Consider the following 17,552-nt stretch of genomic DNA (forward strand, 5'->3'; position numbering starts at 1 on the left):
TACTGTCTTCCCTTCTTTTTAACAGAGGAATCAGACTCAAACAACGACTTAGAAACACCTTCAGTCCTAAGCGACAACAACGTCGCAACTGCTTTCTCAACATCTGAACCCACAATTGCGCCTTTTGAAAACTCAAACCGTACATGGCTCAACTCGGGCGGATTAGAGTCCAAATCATTGTCCTCTAAATCTTCACACAGAAAAGCACACATTTTCTCAAAAACGTATCTCTGCCTTGATGCTTCCCACTGATGGAAGACATCTATAACAGATTCTAGATCATATTTCATCGGGTCAGTCACCCATCTATGTGCCAAATGATTTAACGTTTCTTTCTCCCTAGAATCAGGCAGTTGGCTACGCAACTGTGTGCGCTCAGAGGTAGGAGCTGGACTTGCCGCTCCAAAGAAAGGATATAGAATACTAGTAACAGTGCTAGCCAGTCTCTGACGAACAGAAGGAGAAGTCGATGAAAAGACCAGCGGGAAAGCAGGGTGAGGCAAGGCAGATGCAGAGGCAGTATCAGAAGGGGTACCAGGAGTGGTAGTCGTTATAGTAGTTAAAGTTGTAGGAAGTATAGGAGGAGCAGATGTAAAAGCCGGTGGCCCTTGAGGAGGCTGCACCGGAGGAATAGGAGCCAACTGGAGAACAGCTGGTGGTTGTGGAGGAGCAGGAGGCAATACAACCAAAGGTTGCGCAACTAAAGGTTGCGGAGGTGCCGTAGCATTTTGCGCATAAGGGGGTGGCGAACTTAACAAATGCGACATTAGGGGATCTTTTTCAAGCTCTTTTGCTGCATCTTGCTGAAGAGGCGGCAAAACTGGATAACATTTATCTATTACCATTTTACGTTGCCTGTGCAACTGCTCACTCATCTGTTCTTCTTCATTGTCTTTAAACTGCATAGCAGCTTGCATTATCGAAATACCCCTTTCTCTCTTATTTTTCTTCGCTAGTTTAATTTCCTTCTGTTTGGCTTCCTTACGCCATAGGCGAAAAGAGTCAAACATCGCCGGCCGGGCTTTCTTCTTGAAGAGTCTAACTTCTAGATTATCTAAAACCTCTGTGTCAAAGCTACCATATTGGGGCCATTTTAAAACACCATCTTTTCTGGTGTAGCGGATCCACACTTCATTATATGTGATGGGGCCTACTCCATGTTTCACATACAATTCATAAGTTAGAGTTCCAATCGGAGGAACCGGACACGAGTCCTCCAATCGGGAATCCCTATTACTACAACCAAGACAAAACACATTTCCAAGTCTGCTAAGACCAGGCATCTTCGCTCACTAGTCTAGCTTCAAACTTCAAAGGATTATCGAATACGATATTCTCGTGAATACACGAGTCCTTCGGCTTTGGTACTTGCAAGTTCCAAATCAAAGATCCCGAAGGGATACCCAAAACTAAGAACCAACTAAGGACTGGGAGACGCTCCACTTATACTTAACTGAGATATCGATGACGTCACCAGAAGACTCGTCTATCGTTTCGCTCTACCAAACATCAAGGGTCCAAATCAGGGCGATAGCCAGGGCAGCAGTCCTTCGTAGCCGTCGGGAAGCGGGGAACCTCGCAGCAAAGACTTTCGGACCACGTCGACATGCAGGGGTCGATGAAGTGGCGGCCTTCCTCCAGAATTTTCACACGAAGCTCCTCACGAACCTCTGGCTTGGACCGGTACCGTTGGTATCGCCCCACGTTGGGCGCCAGCTGAGGTACTGGGTTTTTCAGAACCGGTACCAAACCGGTAACCCAGTGGTGTCAGGGTACACCCTAAGACCTCGAGTACTTTCCTGATTCAGACCACAGAAACTCAGAGTCTTCTAGGTGAAGTCAAAGATCGAATTTATTGGCTGCAACCATGTAACAGGCGTCCTAGAAGTACAACAACACGGTGTGTATATTCTCAGGAGACTGCTCAAACTTACAAAGCTAGGCTTCTCTTTTTATACAAAATATTGTGCTTTAGGCAAACATTCTTCACATTTTAGTATACCATTCACATGTTTTCACTACAAAGGAAAAGCAGAGTCATGATGACAAGCCCACATTACAGTTCGTCCAGCCCATAACAAATTACCTGGCAAGGCCCAACATTTTCATCAGATATCGGTGGACCCCCAATAAAAACAGGCACCTCCTCATTATAAAGCAAGTGAGAGAAAAGAGCAGGGACAGGTGTGAGCAGGATTAGGCAGGGTGTGTGTGCGATGAAAAGGGTTTATGGCATGTTGTGCCTTGATGCTATCTCGTTCGGCCACTGGGAGAGGAACTGACCAAACAGGTTTGGCCTGGGGCAATGATTTCAGCTTGCCCAGGTCAGAGAGAAGTCAATTAAGGTGTACGTGTCCTTTGGAATCGAATTTAGCTGTATTATAAGCCTATGTGAGGGCAACCCACAAAATGGCTGCCGTACACAAAATGGAAGCAAAGGGTTCAGAGCGAAAATGACGATTTCGAGGTGAAATCGTTACTGGAATATGACGAAAATTCTTGTACATAGTGTACTAGCCATTTTCGGTCTTTTGATATAAAAATCGTCATGCTACGACGAAGTTTTATTCACGAGTTCAGAATTTTCAGAACTACACAAGACAGGACCACCAAAAGGTTAAGACTGGCACCCACAGTTAAGTTGCAACGCCTGCGCTACTCCCTCTTTGCAGCTAACAGCCGGAACCCGGATTGGGTTATCAATTACCCCGACAAAGTGCTTCGCTAGCACTTCATCTTCCCAGAACCCCGATTGGGTTATCAATTCTTCTGACAGAGTGCTCCGCAGCCCTCTGCTCTTGGTCACCTATTGAGAGTGTTGGGTCAGTGACAGGTCAGATATTCGTACAAGTCGGACAAATTAACTTGCTAAGCCTACCCTAGACATACTGTTTTTCAGGTCAGTGTACCACCCCCAATGTTGCAAATGTAAGGATCCCCAATTTTGATTGGACAAGGAATGAGGAGAGGTCGTCACACCATACCAAAATGACACTTTCTGCATCTCATATTTAAATTATCGTTCCCACCCATCAATTTTATTTTCACATGACATCTTTATTCCTCCCAACAATGAATGTTCTATCACTTGTTACATTTTAGTTCATATTAGAATTCCGTTTCCCCTGTAGAGTTCAGAAGGTGAGGTTCCCAGGCGCATCCTGGTCAAGACTGTCCCTGGCACTCATTCAATGCCATGACTCGATAAATTGTCAGTTTCTTGTGCGCAGGCTCAAAGGTTTCAATATGGAGTTCAGCGACAAGCGTCTGGCCCAAAAATCATTCATATAAAAAAACAAACTGTGTGAGAACACAGAATATATGAATGCACTGTACACCACTTATCTCTACTCTATTCCCATTTATTTATTGTTAACTATTGCGTTAAGGTTAAGCAGAACGAACAGCTTAGAAAAAGCAGCAGTGCAAGCTTCATGCATGCTGCAATACATAGCAGCCATTTTAATTCTAGTGCGCAGAAGCGAAAGATTCCCTCCAAAGCAAAGAGTACGCCCTGTCACGTGAGTATGACAGGCGCATGCGCAATAGAAAATCCAGCGTAGCAGCGGCCATATTAATGCAAGCGGATTACGGTAAGTAAAAGCACATATACAAGCTTCATCTAGATACCCAAAATGTAGTGTAATGCAGTATTAGTAATACGAACATGTTGATTAATTTATTAACGTTATGTTGAGAGGGTTGAGTGCAAGCAAGTCGCGTCACTTGCGAATCCTTGCTCCATCATAAGCATTGTCTACGGCTTCCACTGTAGGGCGTTGGACAGGTTGATGTCCTAATCTCCTAATTGCAAATAGTCCCTCTCACTTGCTAATCTTAAATGCGTAAGCCACAACTCTGAGCTACATCTGCCAGCTCTTCCATCGCACATGGCCAGGCTCCCTGTCAATTACGTGGTATCTGCTGTGCATGTCTATCCTGTCTAGATCTCAAGTGTGTGGCATGGATCTGCACTGCTCTGTCCTAAAACACTTGGGCCGGACTGGTTTGTAATTGGATGACTGCCATGCACCCATCCAACTACAGACCAGCTCATCACCAACAGATGCCTGGCAGTATATGGATGCAGACTCCCGGCTGCTCCACTATGGGTGTTAGAATGTTGAGCTGTCAATTATCATCGCCCCTTTCCCCACTCTCGTGCCCTTCCAAAGAAAAAAAAAGTAAACCGAGTGAGTCCCCATCATGGTATTAAAAAAATTATCTGAGTGGTGACTTATCAACAAATTGCAGTCAGTGCATGGCACACTGGGCCCCAGTGTTGCTGCACCTCTGTTATCTTTGCCCAATGTCTTTTTCCACTGTATAAGAACTTTATGGTGGTCTTTTTGACTTCCAGACCTCCAGTAAGCAACAGGACATCCAATAATTTGTTTGGTAGCACCGTTTACTGGATGTGTGAGTACAGCAGGGGCCCGTGGAGGGAGTTGCGGTGGAGCAGAGAGGCGGGGCATGGGAGGGGCAGGGTGGGGGGGGGGTGCTAAAAACCTGCATATGGATATTTGGAGGTAAGTAAACAATTTAATTAATAAAACGAATTTCTCCCCATTTTGTTATTCCTTTATTAATTTTCCTTGACCAAACCTCCACCTTGTTTTACTACAGCCCTGGTGGTACAGTCATGTAAGTGGGCTAGGGCGATTTCCTCCAGCTTTTCTCAGGTGCTAGATTCAAGTCATTCCACCCTTGATAGCTGAGTCAATAAAGCCAATTCACAATCGGAAAGGTGGATTTATTCTGCTGCACTAGATAAAGTAGCCCCTTTAGCTAATCAGACTCCCTGTATTCATCAACTATTAGCTGAGTGGTTTAGTGATGATCTGCTCGGACTCGAAAAGAACTGTAAGCACTTGGAGTGTTCTTGACATAGAGTCTATTACTCCTTTAGCAAAGCTAATTAATTGATGGCCCTTAAAGGTATCATGGCCTCATTAGACAAGCTTGCCGCAATTTCTTTGCTAGCAAAATCCTTTCTGCCCAGAACTCCTCGAGAAATCTTTACTATTGTCAAGTCTCTCACTTCATTGTCTCAAGTCTCAGCCTCCACTGCGCATTCTGAGGGTGGGTGTAATGCCCTAGCGTAGATTTTCTCAGACAAAGTGGCTACAATTGACTCCTCTTTTCCAGTGTACTCTAAAGAAGCAGCTTGCCTCAACACTTGGTTTGAATCTTCAGACAATTGCTATAGGTTGCTCCACATCAAACCTATTGAATCTGAGGAGTCGTCTCCTCACATTGCGTTGGTCAAGTCTGGCTCCTCACTTGACCCAGCATCTCCCTCTATTTTGGAGCGAGAGACGGAAGCTGTCTAGCTTCACAAGCTACTTCACAGCTCCCTTGCATCAGGCCAGGTTCCACGTAGACTGAAGCATGCAATGGTGGTCCCATTGCTCATAAAACCTTTGTTAGACCTCCACCTAGCTCGAAAATTATCAGACCATTTCGTTATTATCATTGTTCTCCAAAGTTACAGAAGAGTATGTCGTGGGGTGCCACTACAGCACTGTTAATGCTAGATCTCAGTGCAGCTTTCGACACTGTGTCCCAAAACCTCTTTATTGAGCGGTTGTGGAGTTGAGGTGTTGGTTACAAAGCCCTGAAATGAATGGCCTCCCTCTTGCAGGAGCGCACCTTTCAGGTGTTTCAAAACTCCTTTCAGTCTCAGGTTTTACTGCTACAGGAGGAAGTGCCACTGAGATTCTTCCTGAGCCCAACGCTATTTAACTTATACATACGCCCCCAGCAGATGTCACCAAACGTTACGGTTTTAACATCATTACGTATGCAGATGACACTCAGCTTATCACCTTGTCAAAGAACTCTGTCAACATGGCTACCTTTTTGAGATCTTGCCTCATGGATATTGATAAATGGATGGACTTTAATTGTCTCAAGTTGAACGCAGGGAAAACAAAGGTTCTCGTCTTGGGAAACAACCTTTCATCTGGTCCACCACGTGGCGGCTAAATTATCTTGGCCTTCCACCTGCACCTAAGCCCAAGGTTAAAAACCTGGGCGTTTGATTTGACGAGAAGGTCACCTTCAACTGCCAAATCGGGGCTCTGGCAGATAAACGTTTCAGGATCTTAAGGACCTTTAAAAAAAAAAACTGCTTCCTGCCAGAATCTTAAAAAAAACAGTTGTCCAGGCACTGGTTATATCCATGCTGGACTACTCAACCTATGAGTGTCTAAAAGCCTGCTGATGAGACTCCAGCAAGTGTAGAATACAGTAGCCTGCCTTCTGTTGGATCTTCACAGATGGACTCTCATGGGGAACGCACTCTCCAAGCTGAACTGGTGCATTTAAAACGTAGGCTCTCTTTTAAAGCCCTATGTATTTGTTACAGAGCTCTTGCAAGTAATGGTGCTCACTCGCTGTATTGCTTCATCCAGCCGTATCTCCCTGCCAGGAATCTTAGATCTTCTTGGGCTTTGCTGGCTAGCTTTCCCATAGAAAGGTGAGTGCACATTAGGGGCTCTTCATTTAGTTACTTAGCTCCAGAACTGTGGAATTCCCTGCCCCTCCTGATTTGACAGGCTCCATCAGAATTCCTCTTTCGTAAAAAATGTAAAACCTGGCAATTTAGCTCGGACTGATTCACGATACATTAGTTGTGCTCGGGACTTTCGGGAGAAGGACTTTGAGCGCTGGGACACTTTGTTCGAAGTAGCCATGCACTTTACAAGTTGCAATAGTATTGTTAATATTATCAAATAACCCCAGCCATTGTTCACATGGACTTTTGTTAGTCGACCAGAAGAGGGGATAAGGAGCTATGATTTACATTAGTTAACATAACATTAAATGCCAATGGAGGTCTATTTTCATATTTCTATACTAACCAGAATATCTGAAGTTGTTTTTCATTTATTTCAAAGGTTTTATATAGCGCTACTGGACCCAAGAGTATCAGAGCGCTTTACAAGGCATGAGAAAACAAAACAATTAAATAGATTAAAGAGATTTAAGCGAGAACGAGTTACAAAATGTTACTGATTGCCGGCATGTCTAAAAGGGGCAGGGAGAATAGAGATAGAGATTGGGATGGGAATGGAAAATGAAAGTTAGTAGGGAGAGGGGAAAGAGGAGAGGGGGAGTAAGAGTACGAGGGTAAAGAGAGGGGGAGTTAGGAGGGGTGCATAGAGAGGAGAGGGGAGTGAGTTGTTCCTTTAGTACATGGCCACGAATGGAAACCAAACACACATGTAATAGGCCTTTAAGAACCTACGCTGCTTCCGATGACTCTGAAACATGGATGAAACATCAAAATGACTACAATTAAGCAGACAATGAGGAGACCTGAAAATACAACAGGTACAACTTTATTACCCATTACACTTGGAAGATGTGAGAATCCAAGAGTGGAATGATGGAACATGGGATACCCACCAGAGGCACAACAAAAAAATTGGACTTAAATTGCCCTGAGATTGCACTTCCCCCCATAGAAAACTCCATACAAGAGCACCATCTCAACCTGCTGGATTATCGAAGCTGCAGTGCAGAAGAGACAAGAGGTAAGTGGCTGGCTTGGAACAAGCGTGGAAGATCCTTTGTGAAGAGGAGAGGAGTGAGATTGTTGAAAATTAGAAACCTTCTTATTCAGGTAAACGCCATTGACTGGAGTAAACAGCATAAGAAGTTTGACTTGAGCTTAAAGTATCCAGCCACTGTGCTAGATGGCCCGCACAATCCCTGTGGATGCACAGAATAGTGAGAGAATCGGAAGGAAGACTATTTTTTTTTTAAGTTCAAGTTTATTGAAACCAAGTAAAATAGGAGAATACAACAGTGCATTCAGAGGGTAAAAAATAATAGATACATAAACATCTGGGCATGAAGCAAATATATAATAAATGGCATCAATAAACACTTATTCTAAGTCAAAGAGAAATGAAAAGTTCAAAGAGAAAAAATAAGAACAAGGTATACATTGTATGCGTATAAGCTATATCAAGTGAAAATAAAGTAAAAGCAATAGAATACATCTGGCAAAGGTACACAGGAAAGGATCTTGAAAAAGACAACAAGTGGAAAAATCAAGGAGGTTTGCGAACTTCATCAGAGCCAGCAATGGGATTTGGAAAAGCAGTGGAGCTGGAAGGGGAATAAGTGGATAAATATGTGGTAAGAGGAATCCACAATAAATCTCTCTTAACGGCCAGGGAAATGGGGGTAACATAGTTGGTATCAAGCCTATGATTAAAGCAAATCGCATTCCACCAAGCGGAATAAGTAACTTTTGAGGAGTCCTTCCAATTGGAGGTAATCAGGTCTAGGGCAACTGCTAAAAATAAATCTACTAGTTTAAAGTGAGAAGGATGTTGAGGAAGATTTGGGGACAAGGAACCTAATAGGATAGTAGAAGGGGAAAAGGAGATTTGTATAGTAAAAATAGTATTTATGCGGGAGAAAACTGAGTGCCAAAAAGTGGTGACATTGGGACAGTGAAATAACATATGAGGCAAATCAGCATGAGTACAAGGGCAAGACCAGCAGGTAGGGGAAAGGTCAGAAGAGAAGGAAGCCAGTTTAGCCGGAGAAAGCAGCAGTCGCTGATATACGTAATATAACGTCTGAGTGGTGTTGGCAGCTCTGGAAGTTTTGTGAATTTTTAACCATAATTTATCCCATAAGGAGATCGGCCAAGATACTGATAAGTCTTGTTCCCAAGCCAATTCAGTCTTTGTTTTAAGACGCGCAGGAGATTTTAACAAAGAATTGTAGATGCTAGAAGCCGAAGGAGAGGAGTACAATAGCGAGGAGACAGTATCGCAAGGGGGAGGTAGATCCTGGGAGGGAGGGAGAGATTGAAGGTAAAGTAAAATACCCGGACGTAAAAGATCATATTGTTTTCGTGCAGAATTAGGAAGATGAAATTGAGATTGGAGATCAGCAAAGGGTAGGGGAGTATCATTAAGAAGAAGCTGGGAGATCCACATCAGTCCTTTGGGTTTCCAAGAATTCCAGAAGAAGAAACGATTTTTGATTCGAAGTAATTTGTTGTGCCTAATAGATTGTTGATGAAGAGAAACACGGGAGGGATATGAGGAGGATAATAATGGAGCCAGAAGATGATGAGAATGGGCAACGATGGGAGAACGTAAAAGGGATGTCGTAGCAGAAAAAGTCAAAAACTCGGGAAAATCAAAAGGTGAGATCAGAGATTTTTCCAAAGATAACCAGACTGGAGGATAAGTAGGAAGATCAGTAGACAACCAATGAGAAGCTTGTTTGAGAATAAAGGAATAGTGATAAGATTTGAAATCAGGGAATTTAAGACCACCATTAGATTTATCTTTTTTAAGCGAGGATAAGGCAATGCGGGGGGGCTTGTTTTTCCAAAGGAACTTGGATAGAACGGAGTCTAAACTTTTAAAATAATATGAAGGTATCCGAACAGGGATCATAGAAGGAGAGTATAAAATAATAGGAGCCAGCATCATTTTAATGGAGTCTAATCTCCCCCACCAGGAAAGGAAAAGAGGATGCCACTTGGAGATAGAGTCTGATAATTTTTTCTTAATGTACTCAAAGTTAGCTTTTAAAGTGCCGGAGATAGTAGGGGAAAACCATAAGCCTAAATATTTAACTTTGGTTGGCTGCCAGGAGAAGCCAGTTTGGTCAAAATAATGTTTGAGACATAAAATATTAAGGGGTAGAACTTCACATTTATCCCGATTCAGACGATAACCCGAAACTAAAGAAAAGGCATCAACCTGGCGGAGAAAAGAAGGGATGGAAGAGTCAGGCTTAGATCAATACAAAAGAATGTCATCTGCATATACAGATAATTTAACCTGATTGGAGCCAGGATTGTAACCAGTGATTTGGGAGTCTTGACGAATCTTAGTAAGAAAAGGTTCAAGGGCTACAATAAACAAAAGGGGGAAAAGGGACAGCCCTGACGAACTCCTCTAGAAAGAGAAAAATAATCAGAGATTTTCCCGTTAACAAAAATGGAAGCTTTAGGACCAGAGTATAAGAGAGAAATAAGGGAAATTAGCTTGGGGGGAAACCAATCCAGGTAAGAGCACGAAACTTAAAATCCCAACTAATCCTATCAAACGCCTTCTCGGCATCCAGGGTTATAGCCGCAAGAGGAGAGTTAAAGGAAGGAGCCTTGCTAAGAATATTAAAGAAAACTCGAGAGTTATCAGAGGAAAAACGTCCTTTGACAAAGCCCGATTGCTCAGGGCCAATGAGTTCAGGAAGAATAGGGTCAATACGCAAAGCTAGCAATTTGGCAAATATTTTATAATCAGTATTTACAAGGGAAATGGAGCTACAGTTCTTGCAGAAAGCATGGTCTTTACCTTCTTTAGGGATAAGACATATCATTGCTTCTTGAAATGTACCTTGAGAGAGACCGCTGGCAATAAAGGAATTGAAGAGGAGGAGCATACGGGGGAGGAGAAGTTTCGAAAAATGTTGGTAGAACTCAATGGTGAAACCATCCGGGCCAGGGGCCTTACCATGTTTGAGGACCGAGACTGCGTGAGAAATTTCTGCTAAAGAAACATGTGCTTCAAGCGAGTAAAAGTCAACATGAGAAGAAGGGGGAGGAGGGAGTGAGTGAAAATAAGAAGAGAGATCCGAAGGAAGTGGAATAGATTCAGGAGTATAGAGTTGTTTATAGAAAGTAACAAACTCCTGTAAGATATCAGCATCTTTGAAAAGAGACGAACCAGAAGAGTCAGTAATGGAAGAAATCCGGGTTCTATCTTGTCTAATCTTCAAATAGTTAGCCAAGAGTTTCCCCATTTTGTTTTGACCACCGTAATAGTGGGCACTACTTTTTAAGAGATAGGAAGACGCGGCATCAGTAGACATTTTGTTGAAAGAAATCTCGGCAGAGAGAAGGTCTTTTAGAGATGAATCCGAGGGAGCACGATAATAGGAGTATTCTAATTTTTTAATCTTGACAAGGAGACGAGAGGATTGCTGTATTTTTTCTTTTGAGAAACATAGTTAATAATGAAACCTCTAGCAGCAGCCTTGAATGAGTCCCAGATCATGGTAGGAGAAGATTCAGGAACGGAATTAATGAGAAAGAAATCATCTGCGAAAGAGCTGGATTGACCAGAGAATATGGGATCAGTGAGAAGGGAATTATTAAATCGCAATCTTCCAGAAGGAGGGGAGAAAGGAATGAGGTCGAAATCAACTATAACAGGGGCATGATCGGATATTAGGATGGAGCCTATATCAGAGGAAAGAACATGTTGGGTCAGGGACTGACTGATAAATAGGTAATCAATACGGGATTGAGTTTTGTGAGGAGGGGAGAAATAACTATATTCTTGGAGATCGGGATGGCAAAGTCTCCAAATGTCAGTTAGGGAACTTCGTTTAATGGTGGAAGTAAATTGATTATGCATTTTCGAAGCAACAAACTTACCATGTCTGTCAAGAATGGGGTCGTGGACTTGATTGCAATCACCACCAAAGACAATATAATTATCAGTAAAAGAGAGGAGTTTGTCTGAGATAAAAGGCCAAAATGTATTATTAACAGAGACAGGAGCATATACATTAAATATAACAATAGGAACACTATCAACAGTCAAATTGGTGATCACCCAACGACCTTCAGAGTCTATTTCTTGATGAGTGACAGAGACCTTAAACTTTTTGTGAACTAGGATAGCAACTCCATTCTTCTTTCCTAAAGCAGGTGGGGAAAAAACATGACCTACCCAAAGACGTTGCAATTTAGAAGCTTCAACATCGGAAAGGTGGGCCTCTTGTAACAGAACAATGTCAGATTTTAGTCTAGCCAAGTGCGAAAGCACTCGTTGTCTTTTAATAGGATTATTCAATCCTTTAACATTCCATGAAATAACTCGGAATGTAACTCATGAAAAACAACCATGCTGGAGAAAAAAGCATACAATGCAATAAACAAGTATGAAACCAAATCATGCAATAACCTGGAAAAGAAATGAATCTGAGAGAAAAAAGAAGGAAGAAAGAAATGGAAACGGAGATGAGAAGAAATGAGATTAGAAGGGAGAAGAGGGAGAGGGAGAGGAAGCATCAGAAGAGAAAGATAGAGGAAAAGAAAGAATAGAAGAAAAAGAGGAAATGGGAAGAAGAAATAGTGTGAGAGGAGGACAAAAATGATAGAAAAAGAGTGCAAGGAAAAGATAGGGAAAGAAGTAAAGAGTACATCTTACATAGAAACAACCAAAGGAATACAAGAGAGAAGAACATACCTACAAAGAAAGTATCCAAGGATACGAGGGGAGGGGAAGAGCCAGACGGGACGGCTGGCACAGCCGGGAACGGACAAGACGGAGGACCGGGAGGTACCACATCAAGGAAGGGAAGAAGCTGTGGGAGAAAATATTAACACACTATGAAAACTCGGAGTCAAACGAGAACGATACAGGGAAAGTCAGAACACATAATAATCAACCAAAGTCAAACAAGAACGATAAAAGAAGAGTTAAAACATACAATAGTCAACCATCAAGACGCGGAAAACTGCGACAACAATCAAAGAAGGGAACATATAGGAAGGGAATCAGCCAGCATTGGAGGAGGAGGCGTCCATGGATTCAGTATTATGAGCGTTTATGAAACTCTGGAGATGGAGCGGGTCTTCGTACGTAGTGGTCCTGTTGTTAAAAGTAACCTTAAAAAGGCAGGGGTGGAAAAGACCATACTGGGCGCCCATTGCACGAAGAGCAGGTCTCAAGTTGAGAAAGGCCTTCCTCCTATTCGCAGTGGCCTTGGCGTAGTCCTGGGCGAAGAATAAAGTGGATCCAGACCAAGTAACACGTTGAGAAGATTTGGCAGCAGAAAGAACCTTCAATAGATCCGTGTACTCCAAAAAATACAGGATTACCCCTCTAGGTTTCGGTGAGGGAGCAGTAGATGGAGCTGGACGACCCAGTCTATGCGCTCTTTGGATGTTAAGAATGGTGCCCTCTGGCATACGAAGAACTTTGGGAATAAAGAATTTGAAGAATGTAAGTGGATCAGACCCCTCCTGTCCCTCTTCAAGGCCATAAATGTGAAGATTATTACGCCTATTACGATTTTCCAACTCCTCCACGTGACGTTGAAGCAGAGAAACTTGAGCTTGAAGAGGGTAAATTTTAGCGCAAGTGTCCGTAATGGAGGAAATGGACTGCTCAACTGCCGTAACTCTGTTATCCAGTTAAGACCAAGTGTCAGTGAGAACTTGCAGTTTTGCATTAGTATCCTCTGATTTGGAATTGGTGTCTTCCATAAAGGGACACAATGCCCTAATTTCCTCCAGTAACACTTCCATTGAGACAGGCGAAGAGGATTTCGGTGGCGAGGATGAATTCTGCCTAAGACGTTTAGTGAGAGATTTCTCAGAAGGCGTTGACGCAGTTTCAGAAGCTGCCATGTCATCAGCCGGGGAAAGAGAGTCTTGTAGGCGAGAAAATTGAGTAAAAACCTTCGAGTTTTTAGTAAAAATATGCTTTGCTGTAGCTACTGTGGAAAAAGAGCCTTTGGACCTGCCCATGAAAAGAAATAACACAGAGGTGGCCAAAAAATGCAATGAGGAGGAAGAAAAAGCACAAAATGGCCGCCACAAAATTTCATTTACTTCAGGCTAAGTCAATAGCGCTGTAAACGTACATGAGACCTCCAAGTATCCCACATAACAGTAAGGAAGCAGGAAAAAAGGCAATAACTATCTTAGGAGCCACAGCAATCCATTATGAAATTGGAAAATCGGCACGTCAGCGCTGCGAGAAAAAACAAAATGGCGGTCGCGATATTGCGACAGGAGAAGAAGACTCACATTGTCCCAAATATGATGAAAAAATCATTGAAAGTGGACCAGAGAAGTCTGCAGCCGTGCAGGAGAGGTTCCGACGTCTTTTCATGTAGAAAACAGCGCCGAGGCAGCACGAAGAGAAGACAGCCGCCCGGTCCCGCCGAGGAGCCTCACACGGGAGCCGCCATCCCCGTCAGGCGCCAAGCCACGCCCCTCCGGAAGGAAGACTATTAACAGGAGTCGCTATTGAAGTGGACTTCGGCAATATCAAGTTAGTTGAAAACACAAAAATAATGAAAACAAAACAAAGAGAAAACTCATTAGGTAAACAAACAGAAACCCAAAGGGGCAGTTATATTGGAATCAATTTAATATAAAGTAAATAAATACATACCTTAACATAGATATAAAGCTAAGATAGCACCTAGCAAAAAGAGAGAAATTTAAATTGGGAAACATCTGCTATCGGGATGAAAAAGATCACTGAAGGCATTCAACAAGCCACAGGACATATTGTTCTGCAACCAACAAGAGTCAGACAGAAGAGTGAATTACTTAATGAATAGAAAGAATAAGAAGGGATCCAAGAAAGCATCAGGGTCAGAGGCAAATTAAAACAACTATTAGTATACAAACTTCAAGGAAAACCAGAAGTCCATCCAAACCCGAACTGGGTGAAGTTCATGGATGCATCTTACTGGTAGCAGCTCTGGTGCAGCAGTACCCAAAGGAGACAACTGACTTACCTACCAAATATTAGAGCTGCAAAAAGCAGCAGCCACCAACAATCAATAAGGCAGTTCTGATACCGTACCATTGGCCACAAGCAATGACTCACTAGTACCCACAAATAAGGCTGCAGGTTCAGCAAAGCCAAACCTCAACATAAGTACAGTGAGGGCCGTACCAAAGAAGCAGATGAGAAGGGGACCAATTTTACTACTATGAATCTGAAGCATCAGTGACTGAAGACAACACCAGGCAAAATTGATCTAATCAACTTCCACTTGTTTTCCAACCACATGCTTAAAACCATGATCTCTGTGCAGGAAGCAGCTAGCACAACGTGGATCTAATGAACACTTCGTTTAGTAAAAACTGAATTACAATTATGCATGATCATCTTACTCCAGAGCACAATAACTTTTAATCGTTATATAAAGACTCGTGAAGGTTGGAGCTCCTAGAAAGAAGACGAGCTAACAAAGTGTTTAATATACATTGCAAAATTGACTAAATGAAAACAATTGGCTTATACCTTGACTAATAGTGGCAGTGCTGAGAGGGGTATTGTTTACTATAAAATGCTTGGAGCCAGCCCATTGCTCACCATTCGTTAGCATCAACTCTTCTTTGCTTCCTTCCAATTGGCCTCCATATGCCAGTTGGCACATCATTTTCTTTAGATGAAACATGGACCAAGCACAGATTGAGTCATCTTAATCTTAATTAATCTCCATCCCCTGCTCACACTCTGTTTTAGGACACACCTGTTTGTTTTATGACCCAGATATTCCCCTTTGTAGTTCATAGTTCCAATATAAGGCCTTTGGGATATCAGGGTCGGTAAATATAGGCCCTCTTGACCCTCTTTTCACTGTGTTTTCTGGTATTGTTTATCTATGCCTGATGCCTTTCAACCATTCATCCCCTAAATGCCTTTATTTTAAGTTAGGTTCCCTGGTTAAGTTACTTACATGCCACAGTAACTGCATGCCTGGTCTACGCGAACGGCCTTTATATCGGCTTACCGGCCTACCTTGTTAGGAAACTCCAAATGGTCCAAAATGAGGCTGCTAGAATAATCAAACATGTCCCTTTTTGGCAACACATCTCTCTGCATATTAGAGAACTACATTGGCTTCTGTAGCCAAGAGATTCAAGACCTTGACCCTTGCCTTTCTGGCATTTCACGGATCGTGCCCTTCGTATATGAAATAGAGGCTGGGTGGCTACACGCAGTCGCGTGCTCCGAGATCCAGCTCCCAGAAATAACTTTGCACTCCACAAGTGAAGAAAACCCGGCTCGGTGGCAGATCATTTATGTTTGGGGCGTCCAAAATATGGAATTCCATCCCTAATTCCTTGCGTCAGATCTCTTCTGAAACACAATTTAGGAAGGCAGTTAAAACTTGGCTTTTTAACCTGGCTTAATCCGATGTGTCTTGATCGTTGCCTGTCTCCCGTGTGTCACTTATCGCTCTAGCGCCGGGACACATCTCTGGAGGTAGCTGTTCGCGCTCAATAAATTACTGTATTATTATTATTATTATTATTATTAGAGTAGAGTACTCTATGCCACTCTACTCTACTTAATGCTGCTCCCACTCTGCGCCACTCCACTCAATGCCATTCGACTCTTGGCCCTCAACTCCTCTCCACTCTATGCCACTCCATTCTACACTACTCCATTCCTCTCCACTCTATGGTACTCCACTCCATGCCACTCCGCTCTACACTACTCCATTCCTCTCCTCTCTATGGTACTCCACTCTATGCCACTCTGCTCTGTGCCACTCTATGCCACTTCACACTACCCAGTGCCACTCCACTTCAAGGCACTCTACTCAACGGCACTCTATTCTACGCTGCTCTACTCTACCCTACTTCGCTCTATGCCATTCCAATCTACAACACTCCATTCCACTCTATGCCACCCACACGCTAAGCCTCTTTATGCCACTCAACTCTACACTACCCCACTCTACATCACTCCACTCTACGCCACTCCACTGCACTATACTCCATTCTGTGCCACTCCACTCTGCTGCACTCTATCCCCTTCACTCCATTCTACTCTACTCTACGCCACCCTACTCTACACAGCTCCATTTTACTCCACTCCATTCCATGCCACTACACTGTGCGCCACTCTAAACCATTCCATGCCATTACACTCTACACCACTCCACTGTAAGCACTCTACATTACTTTACTCTGCCACTCCACTCCACTCAATGACACTCCTCTGTATGCCACTCTTCTCTATGGCAGTCTTCTCCACCCCATTCTACTCCACACCTCTCCACTCTATGCCACTCCACTCTGTGCCACTCCACATTTCCAAGCGCCACTCCACTCTTAGCCACTCTACTCTACGCCACTCAATTCTACACAGCTTTACTCTACCCCACTCCATGCCATTTCATTCTCCACCTCTCCATTCCTCTCTATGCCACTCACACACTAAACCGCTCTATGCCACTCCAGTCTACACCACTGCACTCTTCTACACTTCACTCTACTTTACGCCACTCCGCTCTACTCTACACCACTCTAAGGCACTATACTCCATTCTATGCCACTCTGTGCCAATCCAGTCGTGTCCACTCTATGCCCCTCCACTCCAACCTACTCTTCTCCCCGACACTCTATGCCACTCCACTCTATGCCACCCTACCCTACTCTACACTGCTCCATTCTACTCCACTCCATTCTACACCACTATGCTGTGTGCCACTCTATACCACTCTACGCCACTCTATGCCACTAAATTCCACATCACTCCATTCTACAGACTCTACATTACTCTATGCCACTCCACTCCACTTAGTGACACTCCTTTGTATGCCACTCTACTCTATGCCACTCTACTCTATGCCTCTCCGCTAACTTTAAGCCATGCTGAGCGACAGCCACGCTGCTGTACAACATCATTAGAAGACCTTGGCCAAGTCAATAGCTCTTTCATAGGTAAGGACTATTAGCTTTGCTAATTCTTGTTTAACTTTAGGCACGTCTCAGAGGAATACCTGTTTTTAAGCAG

General features: G+C 43.3%; 1 protein-coding gene across 1 annotated transcript in view; it reads left to right on the forward strand.

Moving 5' to 3' along the window:
• Nucleotides 1–17,552, forward strand: part of GGH (gamma-glutamyl hydrolase) — a 184,180-nt gene that overhangs the window by 132,625 nt on the left and 34,003 nt on the right. The gene's annotated exons all lie outside the window — the stretch shown is intronic.

The sequence above is a fragment of the Lissotriton helveticus genome, chromosome 4_1 (assembly GCF_964261635.1).
Source record: "Lissotriton helveticus chromosome 4_1, aLisHel1.1, whole genome shotgun sequence".
NCBI lineage: Eukaryota > Metazoa > Chordata > Amphibia > Caudata > Salamandridae > Lissotriton > Lissotriton helveticus.